At 38.9% G+C, this 14,295-nt stretch overlaps 1 protein-coding gene across 1 annotated transcript in view; it reads left to right on the forward strand.

Moving 5' to 3' along the window:
• Nucleotides 1–2,947: 2,947 nt before the first annotated feature.
• Nucleotides 2,948–14,295, forward strand: part of LOC126298758 (protein FAM107B) — a 198,252-nt gene continuing 186,904 nt past the window's right edge. Inside the window, exon 1 of the mRNA XM_049990205.1 lies at nt 2,948–3,150. The gene's annotated coding sequence lies outside the window, so the exon portion shown is untranslated. The remainder of the gene's footprint in view (nt 3,151–14,295) is intronic.

Consider the following 14,295-nt stretch of genomic DNA (forward strand, 5'->3'; position numbering starts at 1 on the left):
TGAGCCCAATCAGATTTTGGCAACTTTTAAGTACCTTATGGGTTTCTCCAACAGAACAGCAATAGACATGTCTCAAAAAGAGTTGAATTAAACTCATTCTATTTGCCTTCAGTTTCTTTCACCTGGTATGCATAATCCCATGTCTCCTCTTCTCTACTTTGTATTTAACAGCATTACTATTTGATCTATTCAAGAGTTTTTATGTGCAGAACAACTTCTGTAGTACATAGTGGTGCATGAACAACACACTGCTCGCCAATTGCACATGAATTGTTGCCCGTCAAGACCAGATACAACAACAAATATATAAACATGTAATAATTAGATAACAGAGAAAGAAATACAAAACACAGACATAACAGCTTCAAAACAATGGACGACGGCGAGTGGGTGACAATGAGAAGTAGACGGGTGGGAATATTGAAAATTTATGCTACTGTAATTTATCTATAACATTTCTGCAGATTATAGCATAATCTATTCTAAAGAAGAATATTTGCATTACTCTAGTGTCTGAGCTTACTACATTCAAAAGATTATATGAGTTCAATATCACACACAAACAATGAGGCACTGAACTTGGTTGGCATAATTGGCAGACAGTTTGTATGCATAGGTTCTCCCCTTATATTTAGATTAAACTGGGACATCAGGGAGGATTAGCATCAACTACAAAGTTAAGGGCCGTATTCACAAGAAGCAAAGACTCATTAATTTTGGAGGTTGTCATGGCAGTGGGGTAACAGCAGGACATGAATTTGAGGCTAAATTATCCATTTTCTTTTCTTATCATAAATCTCATCAATTCATTCGTAATTAGAATTGGGGGGGGGGGGGGGGGGAGGGGGGGACCACCATTTGCAATAAATTCTCCAAACCTCTTATGAGTAGGTGTTATTTTTATGTTTCATGCAAAATATAAGTTAATACTATGTTTTAGTTTCTTAATCATTCAGAAGCTGAAGTTCTATCCTATATATTTCTTTCTTCATGGACTGTAGATAACATGATGAAAGATAACCGTTCGGGGTAAAAAAACGAGTCAAAAAATACTTTGCTATAGAGCTAAGGCTTTGTTATACTACTTCTGTGCACTGCATCTGTAATTGATGATGCTCGTATCATTATCTCATGGTGTCTCTTATTTGATTCTTTCAACTTCTTATATTGCCCTAAAAATTTACTGTCTTTACCAAAAGTTGAGGAGGAGATTCGGGATGGGATCGGAGAAGGGTGAGGGGAGGAGAAGATTGTGGTTCTTCAATACTCATTCATCTAAACACAGTACATTACATGTTTCTGCCATACCACTATTGTTGTTATATGTTGCGGTACATAACTGCACACCTCTAGTTTTAAAGTTGTTTTTTTTTTTTGTCATCCATATATAAGTTGTTATTTATAGATATAAAATGACCAAACTGCAGGTAGATGAATTTTGGTGGGCACCTGGCTTGATTTAGTTCACCAACATGTCACCCAAAAAACTATGTTGCTCATCATGACTAACATAGCACTAAATCAATTGTTCTTTAACACTGTGCACAGTAACCTTGTTTTTCATGAATGTAAGATAAGCCAGAAAGAGATGAGATCTGCTTAACAGATCAATAGCTGTTATCCTCATGTATTATAAATCCTGACTGGCTTTTGAAAGATTTTCTATGGCTGTTTTATGCCAACACTACGGCTTGTTCAGTTTTACTATGTAGCTAAAATGCACATTCTGCAAACAAAACCTCTCACAAGATTAATATGAAAGACAAGTAAAACAAAGTTTCTCCCTACCCATTATTGGCTGGGGTAATGTTACTACATGAGGTGTCACAGCAAAAACACTATCAAAACTGCAATACATTTATATAAAAACGTTGGCGCACTGTGATAAAATGGGGAGCCAATTGAAAGTCAAACTGAAACTTCACCTAAAACATGACTATTTACGAAGCTGTTATAACAAAATCACAAAATCTGAATTAAAAATGTCATGAGAATGCTTGATAACATCTTTACATTATCTCCAATCACAGCAAAGTTTTGTGTGTGTGTGTGTTTTTTTGTAGTTAACAATATATTTGTAAAATGCTAAAACGAATTACGATTACGTCAAACGCTCGAAGTGAAAAAAATCAATGGAAAATAGTAACAAAAAAATTGGCTACAGAAGTGTAGGGGCGAATTCGGTGGGGATAATGCGAAAAGCAAAGCGCAGGATGAATATTTTTTAACTATATCATGGCTACTGCGAGAAGTGAAACACACCTGCAATTGTAAAATGCATTCTGCAATTCTTTCACATTAAAGGCGCTTCTTCGCGATTTTGACTTGAATATATATGTATATTAAGGTAGATGAAAGAACTCCACACACGTCTGTCTCACAGTCGACAACTATGTAACTGTTTCTTCGAAATTTTGCCCCAACAGTTGCGTTTATTATTGGTAGTTGGCTCATATACTTGTCATTATGCTTTGAAGTTTCCCATTTCTAGCTAACTAGTATTACCTATCTACGATAACCTACCTAATTATACAACTATTAATCCTACAACATTAGCCAGTCTAGAGCTACTATTTAGCGATGTTTTCAGTTACACAGAGTTTCGCTGAATTAAACATCATTTTGATCGTTTTGAAAATTCATACAAAACAAAGACAAAGCATCCAATTCTTATAGTTTCGATATATGTCGATAGTTGCATTCTCGAAGGCTGAAGTATGCGAGTCAGTTAATCCTTGAAGAGAATATTTCTTTATCAATCGGGATTAACTAGCGTTGATTTAAAATTAAATCCAAAAGTATATTTGCTTGACTAATGACTTCTTATCTTTTTTAACAGCGTTTGTGATTACTATCGCAACGACAGATGTGAATATCCATGGGTCGATAGTAAAGTCGAAGATTGTGTCGACGCTCGAAACGTACTCTCGATCAACACTGAAGAGGGCGCATTTGTGTTTGTGTTGTTTACTGTACCTGGAGGAGAGGGAGCGTGTGTTTTGATTTGGTCAGTGGGAACGCTCGTTCACTCGCTCTGTATGAATTAGTCAGTTACTCTGGTCCTGTGGCTTCTGCGTATCGCTTAAATAACCAATCTACTAGCGTACGAAATTAAGCCAGGAATGTCGTTCCTGAACAGCAGTTTGTGAGGTACGTTACATATAATTATTCTCAAAAAGCGAATGATATGTGACGGCTTGATGTGACTCTGTGCATTCGTTGTCTGCTTGAAATATATTTTGATCACTCGTAGCCACGCAAATAAGTAAATAGTCGCTGTTTATTTATGAAACAGGGAGCAAACACATATTTTGACATGCAGCTTCAGAAATTCGACTCTTTGTTTAACTCCTGCCGTAAAATTTCGCCGGCAAGGATGAAGCGTCGGGCTAGAACGTAACATTGCTTTAAAAATGGCATATATTTTGTTGACACAGTATATTACGGAAGTGAGCGTCAATGAGAGGCTTTACTTTGCACTTACGCATTTGAATACAGATTCAAGGTTTCACTGTAATCTTTGTATTCACGATTTATACGGCAAAAGTGAGACTTCTGATTACCGTTTAGTCACTGGAATCTGTTACAGATTTTCTGTGAAATCATTGGAATCAGCAGTCCATTATAACTTTGAGACAAGCATTTTATTCGAATTTTTGTTTGTCCAATTTCCGTTAAATTTAGAAACTGCATATCATCGTACTTTGTTTATAAAATGACATGCATACTGGTACAGTAACGAAAAATATTATGTTTCTGAATTGTCGTAGATAGCTTTCTTACCAGAAACAATATGGAAAGTATTTATGGAACTACATTGTTGGCACTTCGAACTGGCCATATGCAACATGAAGTGTTACTGTATACATTTAGCAACCAATATGACATGATAAAATGTAGCGCAATATTCAGATACATTATTGCCTTGACCCCCAGGAGTGTGCTGCATAAGAACTTTCTATGTGGACTTCGGCGCTTGGTTTATGATCAACTGTTTGGTAATGCTTGCAGAATATTGTGATCGGTTGATGTAAAGTGATGTGCTCTCTTTCTAAACGATGCTGTCGAGTTGGCATTGTAGGTAGAATCACTATTATGTTTGACAATTCTATCCTGTTGCTGGTTTCTTTTGCCTGCACTCTTCTTTAACAATCTGTAGCTAATAATGCAACTGGGAGTTCACATATGTAACACATTTCTTAGCACCTGTTTGCTTCTTGCGACTTGTCTGTGTATCCTCATCTCACTTTCTGATACATCTGAATTTTTGGGTATTGTGTAACAAGCAGTAAGAAAATGGATGAGTACAAATAAGTAAATTCATGTATTAGCATCTCCTATCATACAAACTTCTTTGTCCAGTTTGATGCTTGCTTATGTCTGCGGTTAAAAGATGCAAATGTAGTCATACAACTCTGATTTTATTTCATTTACCAGTGAGATGCGTGGCGTTTCATGCCGAATGAGTTGACTCGTTGGTTAAGACACTGCACATGTCTGTTCGAAGTGTGTTGTTTAAATCCTCGCCAGGAGTTCCTGGTTTAGCTTTTCCGCAGGTTCCGTAAATATTTTCAGAAAAGAACTTGCTTTGCTCGTTCAACAATGCACAACCCATTACCTTTACCAGCTCTATCAATAACGCAGATGTTTAGGTAGTTCCTGAACTGGTTAGACCAGAAAATGGTTACTTGCTCCTTCTTCCCAATGAGTTAAAATGCTTATGTGTGAATATTATCCCGTTGCTTCTGGAGTATTTATTTCCCATAGCGGTATATTTTATCCTTCAGTTTAAACATACTAAAGCTTTCTGTATTCTGTAGTTCAGATCTTAAAGTCTAAATTTTTAGTGCTGTTTGGCGCATTCATTTTGGTGATACATTTGAATCAACCCAGAAGATGAATAATGAAATTTGCGGTGGAGCATTTTTATTAATTTCACTTGAGTCAATAAAATTTTAGCTGGGCGATTATCCAGATAAAATTTCCAACTCAAATAAACCAAATTTTTTGTGGCTTCACGTTCATCTTTTCCAATGGCATTTTAATATACCGGTACTGACCCTCTCACCTTATGGAGGCAACTATCATTTGCCGAAGAGTGGCAAAATTTACTCGTGCGTTATGTAGTCAGTTGCGGTTCAATATTTGCAACAAAAAAAATGGTTCAAATGGCTCGGAGCACTATGGGACTTAACTTCTGAGGTCATCACGCCCCCAGAACTTAGAACTACTTAAACCTAACTAACCTAAGGATATCACACACATCCATGCCCGAGGCAGGATTCGTACCTGCGACCTTAGCGGTCGCGCGGTTCCAGACTGTAGCGGCTAGAACCGCTTGGCCGGCCAATATTTACAGAAAGTATAAATAATAATAATAATAATGCGTTCTGTCACATTTTTCAGGTTTTATTGAATCGTCCGATGCATTTTGGACCCTGTGAATCCATAATCAGGTGCAACTGTTTTAATACGTTGTTTACTTGTTCTCATGATTAGGTGATGCGAAATGTATGTTCCTATTGAGAGGAAATTAGATGTTAAGTTTTGAAATTCGCCGGAAAATGCAATGAGAAACAATGAAGAAGAATATTAAAACGTCAACTTTGTTCTTCTTTCATTTTTTGGTAAGCTTTTCAGTTTCTCATCGCATGTTCTATTATTTGATCCGCGAATTTCAAAACGTGACATCCATCCTTCTCGCAACAGGAATACACATTTCGCACAACGTCACTCAAGATCGGAAGAAAATGATGTATTAAAACGATTTGCGCCTGACGCGGGACCCATTATTGTTGTGATCTTCAGTGCAAAGACTGATTTGATGGAGACCTCCACGGTACTCTATCCTGCAAGGGCCTCACCATTCCCGAATAACTACTGCAACCTACATCCATTTGAAGATGGGTTCTGTATTTGTCTCCCTTTTCAATTTTACACCCCCCCTTTCTCTCTCTCGCTCTCTCTCTTTCTTTCTTTCTTTCTCTCTCTCTCTTTCCTTCCTTCCGTTCTTTTAGTCAAGTTGTGCCACAAAAATCTGTCCTCCCCAATTCTGTTCAGTATCTCGTCATTTATTATATGATCTAACTGTGTAATCTTCAGTATTTTTCTGTAGCGCCACATTTCAAAAGCAATTCCATTCTTGTCTCCTGTTGATCGTCCATATTTCACTTCCATACAACTATATATTCTACGGTCAATAAAAATGTCGGTCATTATTGCAAATGGCCGAAACGTCTGACAATTTTGTGTATTGACAATGCGGTCAGCCGCCCAGAAGAGTTTTATTGACAATGACAACGGCCGCGAAAGCCTATGCTTACATCTATATTCCATGCTGACAAATTTTCCCTCCTCAGAAACACCTTACTTGCTATTGCCACTAGGCAATTTATATATCATCTCTATTTCGTTCACCATCAGTTGTTTGGCTGTCCAATTACCAAAGCTCATCTACTACGTTTAATGTCTCATTTCCAAATCTCATTCCCCCGTCATCTGCTGACTTAATTCGACTACATTCCATTGCCCTTGCTTTGATTTTTTTATCTTAATCTTATATCCTGCTTTCAAGAGACTGCCTATTCCTTTCAACTGCTCTTCTATTTCCTTTGCTGTCTCTGACAGAATTGCAATATCATTGGCAAACTACAAAGTTTTTATTCCTTTTCTCCGAACTTTTCTTCTCCAAATTTTGCTTTGGATTCCTTTACTGCTTGCTCAGTCTACAGATTGAATAACGTCTCACTCTTTTCTCAACTACTGCTTCCTTTTCATGCATCTTGACCCTTCGAACTGCCATCTGCTTACTGTACAAGCCACCCCCAACAAGGCATGGCCCACGGTTCATGGGGGAGGATGGACTCTCAGGATCAGAAAGCATCGTGTGATTCAGTAAAACACACAAAATTGTGACTGAAGACATTATTCATACGTTCTGTATTTTGAATGCTGTCACATCCACAACTGCAAAATATGGATACAACTAGGAGATTGTTTCTGTTAAGTTACAAGCCATGTTCACTTGCTTGAAAGATTATTGGGAAAGCTCCTCTGAAACACATTTGTAATCTTTATCTCTCAGTCGAAATTTTTTTAGTACCCAGCATTCACCCAATTTATTTTGACAACTGCAGAATATATTATTTTCAATAAAGATTAGATATTTTAAAAAATTTTGGGCGATGTTTAGTGTAGATCTAATTATCTTACCGGTGCTGGGATGCGAAACTGAGAGGAAGAGTAGAAAAGTAAAGGATGTGGTCTCAGTATTTTCATTTAGCATGAAGAAGAAAAAAGATTATTTTCTTCAAATATGTTGTAATACTTTCCAAACAATTTCCTCGACACTTGTTCAATTACTTTGTCTTTTGAAACAAGTGTCGTTCAGCAGCTAGAGACATCCATCATTCTTCGCCAGTAAGCAATCGCCGTACTCCTTCGCTCCTATCCATAGACAGAATATCCATTCAGTTCTCTCTTTCCTGGTGGAAATAATACAAAGACACAGGTCGAAAGTTTGTGGCCGTATGTAATGTGCTCGAAAGGTGCAGCTACTAGCTAAATACCAGCTTTTAATGGCCTCGCCGCCAACAGGACAGTTCTGTAGTTTCTTAGTACACGTGTGTCTACTCATCTGGTGGAACATTGTTGCTAAGGAAGATAGCAACTATTGGACTTTTCTCTTGGAAAGCCTTACACGACTTGTGACAAGCAGTTCTGCGCACCATTTCCCAGTGACAGTGGCTTTAGATTCGAGCACTACTAGTTCCAGAAGCGACTCAACGGCGAAGAAAAAGACAAAAAATGTGCGTGGTATTTTCGCCGTTAAATATAGACGTGTTGTTTTCCAACTTGACGGGGACATTAGTCGCAAAGCCGATTTTCAACACCTGTAACGAAACGAGTCGTTTCTAAAGATTAAAATATTGTCAGTGTTCTATTCTCTGTATGATGTGATGCTTTACAGTGAATGTAGAAACATAATTTGCTGCCTAATGTATATTTGCCATAACCGTAGCAAACTGTAAGCCCTTCAGAAAGGGAGTCCATTTTCCGACTCGTGCGCAATCGCCGTACTCCTTCGCTCCTATTATCTTAGGTGCCACGACGGTTCAGGACCGTGTTCCAGCGAGCATTTTAAAGCTTTATGCTATACGAGCAATGATGCTGCTACGAATATTGCGTTTGGTTGCTGCTACGAGTATTGCGTTTGGTTTTCAAGCAAGTACTAAATCAGTGACATTTTAGTTTCCAGATTCATGCGCTCCCTTCATCACAATTCTGGAGTTACATTTCAGCATAACAGCTCGAGAAGTGCCAGCACGTAGCCTGTTTAATCTCTTAACAGCTCAAGGGGACCACCGAGATTAAAGTCCCCATTCGACTGACGGATCATCGTAAACTGTTTCAATGCGCTCACCATACTAGGGACTGCGGCATGGCTTGAGATTTAAGTCAGGTGTTATAGCCCGGCTCGTGATTAGAGATTTTGCTCCCTTTGTGAATTGGTGATGGATTTACACCTACCATAAAGCTGGCGTCCTCACTACGGACATAAGTGCTAGTAATCCGTTCGTATAAATATTATATTTAGCAACAATCTCTTCTAACTTCCTTCAATATTTTGTCGCCAGTGACAAAATTGAACATTAATTTCCAATGTATATCCTTTGTTACCTGCAATTTCATGTTCACGGTTGTCTGGACGAAGTAGTGGTCACGGGCTGTAAAATTAATATCTTAAGAGCTATGAACACCTGTCCATTAGAAGAGATGCGATTCGCAGTAGCGATGGTTAGCAAGGTCAGAACCCAAGTTTACTAGACATTTTTTCTTGTTTTATTGGTCCATATTACCACCACTGAAAGTTTGCCGGTGTTCTGGTTCATCAGGTATGTACTTCTTCTGCCCCCCCCCCCCCCCCCCCCCCGTAACAAGCACGCACGCACCGTTACAATATTGCTTAGAAGAGTTAATTAAAATACTTTTATCTCCAAGCGATAGTGGAGAGAGTGTTAAGAATATGTTCCATGCATGGGGGAGTTTGTACGTGACCTATAAGTCTGCTAGCTGCATTTTTCGTCGGCAAATACGCCACTATCGTTCTCGTCAGATGCGGTGAAGTTTTGGGTATTTGGTGTATTAATTTCACTAATGAAAATTAAACCTGAGATATTAATAAGTTGTATAATTAGTATGCTACTTTTACCAGTGACTTACGACCTTCACATAACGGAATTTCGAGACGCTAGCAGTACTGAAATTATACTCTACATTTATGACCGTATGTTGGTTCCAAAAACATCCCTCTGCGTTTGTTCAATCCGTTTGATTATTGTTAGAAGACTGTACCAGTGACTGACTGCGATACGATACATTGGTGGCATCCCATAGCTGCACACTCAAGAAGCTGATACTGTTGGCGATAATGGCGTAAGAATGTGTTTGCCCTCATTTCCGTTGGTCTGTGCCATTTTGGTGTCCCTTCTTAAATTCTGACAGAGGTCTTATTAGCTTTCCGATAGTGATCCGAGGACGCTCATACGTGGAATTTCCGGAATCAGCGTAGTAGTGTGTGATCTCACCTTACGACAGGATGCTGAAGTAAGCGCTGCGAGAAATCCAAGACAGAGACTCAAACTTGTGCGTGCAGACAATATTGTTGCCTGCACAAGTTTCATAATGAAATGTTCTGAAGAAACTGGGTTAATAGGCTCTGTTCCATTGCTTAGATTAATGGGACTTTTCGGTGATTATCTCTGTAGTCTATTTATTATTTTCATGTCCAGTGTTTATAAATTGACTGCAGAAAGTGCAACGAGAGGGAACTCTTTAAAGATGGAAGCTAATGCTTTAAATTAAAGTACGTGCTATCATATAAAGTTCTCTGGACTGCAGAGACTTTTCCGGAACATTTTAAATCCAATTTGTCACAAGAAGTAACATGGATAAAGCATTTATCGCCACAGTTGTATGACGGAACTCAATAAAAGCAGCCCAACAAAGAAGAAATGAGATCCTATTAAGGGTGTTAAAATGCATGTCAGTGTCAATTCTTGCATGCGAACTGGAATGCACATAAAATTTGAACCTCACATATCAGCTTTGTCAATATTAATGTCTCGCACAAGAATATTCTCTGTGGATGATTGTTTGATTCCTTGTCTTAGAACAAATAATTTCTAAAACAAAAAATCTCAATTTGTTTTTACTCTATGCGTTTTGGAACTTGTAGCTCTTTTATTACTAAAATCCGATCCTGTAATCCCTCATTTATACCGTACAAGTTGCGATAGTCTAGCTGAATTACATCTCCCTTAATTACTGCATCCATTTGAAACTGCTTACTGTAGTGAAATATTAACGCCTTCTAAAAATTTTGCACTCCCCCCCCCCCCCCCCCCCCCCACACACACACACATATATATATATCTCAATCCATTATCCAAGTGACAATTCCTTGACGTCTCAAGATATATCTTTTCAGGCGATCCCTTCTTTGTCAGATTATCCTATAAATTTCTTTTTTCCTCCTTAGTCCTCGATGTGCCCGTGTGATATTCATCATTCTCGCGTTTCACCACGTATCAAAAGCTTCAATTTTCTTCTTGCCTGAATTCTTTACCATCCACGTTTCACTTCCGTACAAGGCTATATTCCAGACAAATACCTCGAGGAAATACTTCCTCTCAAAAGGTCTCTTTTTCAGAAAAGTTTGTCTTGCTATTGCCAGTATCCATTTTATATCCTCTCCAACTTCGGCCATCGTCAGTTATTGCGCTGCCAAAATAGCAAAACTCATAGACTCCCCTCCAAGTCACTGACAAACCACAAAATTTATATTTCTTCTTGGTTCTTAATTTCCTTTCCAAATTTTGGCTTGGTGGTCCTTCAATGCTTCCTCAAATAATTGAATAACATTAGGGATAGGCTACAATCCTGTCTCAATCCCTTCTCAAACTGCGTTTTGTCAGAACTAGTATCTTATTAGTCGGTTGGCTAGGGCCCAAGCGACACAAACGGCCGCTTGGGCGCCAAACTGAGCGTGTGCAAAATTTCTGTACAGGGCGTATCGTTAGTAAGGAAAACTAACACAGGTGAAAGTATACTGGAGGACATACGGCCATTATTATTATGGTTTAGCTCCTAACAATGGTGCAGTTTGACAATTTTCTCACTAACAAATTGTCGGTGGTGAAGCCAATAAGCGGCAGAAAAAAATCCCGAGACCATCTGAGGATCTAACCTCAAACGTCTGAATTTTCAGTCTGGCACTTACACACTTTAAAATTAATTAATTATGTGATTATATGTATTCTGGCAATTGGCACTGTAGTGTTTACCTTCACCAGATTGAGTTACAAAGATTAATATAAACTGAAGTTTGGGAAACTAAGATTTTGACACCCACAGTTCCTGGTCCGATCCATCAGAGCTTGAAGTCCCTAGTCTGGTCAAGCTCTATAAACCGAAAAATTTGTAAAAAAAAAAAAACTGCCCTTTAATAACAAGGAGCTCCGCTCCGTTCCATTAGTAAATGTGAGGGGGCTTCTATTTTCTTGCGTATGGTCAATCGAGTTCCTATTGTGTACGGTTCGGCAGAATAATTTCCTACATTGCGTTAGTAAATAACAGTTTCACCGTCAAATCACCTGTAGTCATCACCGAGTAACTGTGCCAGCTTGAAACCACGTTTTGACAGGTTCCCTGCTCGTTATCTTCACCTGAAATGACGAGTGGGTAATTTGACGAAACGGTGCTTCAAGATGTCTGATAAATCGAAGATTTCCTCAGCACAGTTCGCTGAGAAAGCATGCATTCTCAGGCCATCTATTTTTTTTCTTTGCGGAAATAATATTCATGATTTTTTTGCTGTCTTTGGACGCATGGAATGTATACCATTAGCGATATCTTTTCAGGTGATAATTATTTCACAAGATACAGTGTTTTCACGTAATAATCTTTTTACTGGAGAACTGACACTCCTTATTAACCACAAATGCTGGTTGTAACATCGATGTAAATATTTAAACGAAATTTTGTATTACACTGTATACTGGAAATGGCCACCATTTATATGGAGATGATGATGAAGCCGCTACAACGTATTCCAGATCATTCTCAATATTTATCTTCACATAGAATCATAGGAGGACGTCTCAAGGAGTCCACTGGTCAAAATCTCTCTGGAATGATGCTGTGGCAGGGTTCCGTCTTTTCTCCATGCTAGTGCTTGATGTAAGAGACGTCTCACCACTTTCTTACTACTGGGCATTTTTTGTCGTTGATTTAATGTATGAGGATACTAAATATTTTCGCATATGCAATTATGGCCTTATTAAAGAAGGTAGAAGTGGATATCCACGACTGTGACATTTGACTCCTGTAATTATTTTAACGCAATGTATCACGATGGGACTTTCCTTAGGTACCATTTAAGTGAAGGTATATCTTAGATGGAACCAAGCCTCGTGCATGAGCCAAGAGGCGTAAAGAGTATCCTTAACTACTAGCAGTATTTGTAACTATTATTCCTTTCGTTTACCCAAGCGCGTATTTTCATTTTCCGTGCTATGGACATACACTCCCGCATTTTCGTTTGCTTTTTTCCGAATCATTGTTAAGTGTTCCTGCATAGTCTTGTTTGGTCAGTCGGCTGCACTCTAACCCCTCATCCTAGTTGTTGTCTCTAGCTTATAATGCCTACTTGTGTAGTCAGCCCATGAAGTCCCTTAGTTAAAAGTTTCTTCGACGAGACCCAATTCCCCGAGTGTCTGATCCAACTCTTTTTCGAGAACTGCTCTCGGCATAAGACTATACTGTTCGCCATAGTACAAATATCCATTTTCCAATTATTTCACATGCATGTACGTGCCCTATCGCTACAACTAACATTTACAGATAAGCTTATATTGTAGACTGCCTCAGACAAATAAGGACTGAGACAGGCGGAAGTGAGTCATATGCGAAACATGTGAGTAGTGCCGCCGGCTATCCTTATGGTATAAATCAGGCGTGAACACATTTTCTTTCCTTTATAACCAACTTAGTTTAACTGCACCGAGCAACTTGTTGTGACATGTATCACTGAAGAGACAGTGAAGCCTAAAAATGCTTGCCGTCTGGCCAACTTGATAAGGACTTCAAATACTTAAGCGGCACACTTCAATAGTTCGCGCTAGCCACTTGTGTGTGGTTTACTTAACAAATGAACCCTAAGTTCCCAGAATCCTCACCACAAAAAAACCTGGCTCTTCCTTTCAGTTTCCTTACCACAGATTTAACGTTTCCGTTCAATTTCCTATAGGTTCGTGATATTACCATTAGATTTGTAAAATTTTATCAGGAGTCAGATGTTTACCACTGCTAAGTTTCAGTTGAATACTGTCTGGTTCATTCTCTTGTTTGTATGCTTTTTACTTGCATTTATGCTCATTCGATGAGAACTGCCCTGGGAAATATTGGTCGCGTCGTTCAATATTGTCTTAAGGTCATCCAGCAACATTACTTTCCTACAGATAGCGCCATCGTCAATGAACAACCTGATAATTTTGCTGAAAAATCTGGAAATTATTTTATTCATATAGCGTGTCCCAAGATTTTTAGGGTTACGATTATACAGATTCCAGAGCTTAAAATTACCAAATATGCGCAGCAACCAGTCGCAAAATCATGTTTTATTTAATCACGTTTGCAAACCAATTTCAACTGATTAGCAGCCGTCATCGGTGCTTTACGCCTCGCCTGTGTCCGTCAACAGCGACATTGGACTGTTGATGCCTGGAAACATGTTGCCTGGTCGGATGAGTCTCGTTTCAAATGGAGACAACTTCACAGATTCATGGACCATGCATGTCAGCAGGGGACTGTTCAAGCTGATGGGACGTGTGCAGTAGAAGTGATACGGGACCGACCCCTGATACGTCTAGATACGACTCTGGCACGTGACACGTACTTAAGCATCCTCTCTGACCTCCTGCGTCATTTAATGTCCATTGTGCATTGCGACGGACTTGGGCAATTCCAGCTGAACAGTGGGACACCTGACACGTCCAGAATTGCTACAGAATGACTCTTCTAAGTTTAAACACGTCCGCTGGCCACCAAACTCCCCAGATATGAACATTATTTAGCATCGAGAATAGAGATACAGTTCGTGCGCAAACTGACATTAAGCACTATACTTTAACTACATTCAATTTAAAACCGAAAATGGGATGAAAAGGCAATTAGAATAACTTCTACTAACTTGTGTATCAGTTTGTAGTACAGCTCTGCGTGGGATTAGCCGAA

This window comes from Schistocerca gregaria, chromosome X, assembly GCF_023897955.1.
Source record: "Schistocerca gregaria isolate iqSchGreg1 chromosome X, iqSchGreg1.2, whole genome shotgun sequence".
NCBI classification, from domain to species: domain Eukaryota; kingdom Metazoa; phylum Arthropoda; class Insecta; order Orthoptera; family Acrididae; genus Schistocerca; species Schistocerca gregaria.